Raw genomic sequence first — 620 nt, forward strand, 5'->3', positions numbered from 1 at the left:
GGGGGGGAGGGGAAGGGAGGAAGCTGAAGGGGGAAAAGTGAAGACCGAGCCAGGGAGGGGCGGAGTGGGGAGGAAAAACTAAGGAAGGGGGAGAAAAAAAAAAAGCGGCGATAGTGATAAAAAATAATTCCGAGTGGGGGGAGGAAAAAAAATGGCGGATTAAAATCCAAGATGGCGGCGCCGAGGGGCGAGCGGCGCAGGGGGGAGGCGGCGGGGAGAGCCGCCTGGAGATCCCTCCGCCGCGCCCCGCGAGAAAGAGTCCCCCGGGCTCCCCCGCAGAGACCCCGCGGGGTGGCGGCGCGGACCGGCCGCCGCTTCCTCCTCCTTCTCCTCCTTCCCTGCGGGGAGCCCTCGTTCCGCCGCCCTGCCGAGCCAGGCGAGCGCCGCGCTGGCCGCCGCGCCCCGAAGTTTCTTCTTGTTCCTCCCGGCGGAGCCCGCGACCTCCTCGCCCCGTCCGGGGAGACGCCGAGTGCCCCTGCGCTCCCGGCGGCGGAGGGACACCGCGGACACCCGCCGCCGCGCACTCCCGCCGCCGCGGAAGGATACACCGCTCCCAAGGAAACACAACCCGCCCCCAGCCGCGCCGCTTCCCGCCGCCGCCTCCTCTCGCCGCCGCTTCA

Source organism: Corvus kubaryi, unplaced genomic scaffold (assembly GCF_017639235.1).
Source record: "Corvus kubaryi isolate FWS band 111438036 unplaced genomic scaffold, C.kubaryi_AGA036_p1.0 37392, whole genome shotgun sequence".
In the NCBI taxonomy this organism is placed as follows: Eukaryota; Metazoa; Chordata; class Aves; order Passeriformes; family Corvidae; genus Corvus; species Corvus kubaryi.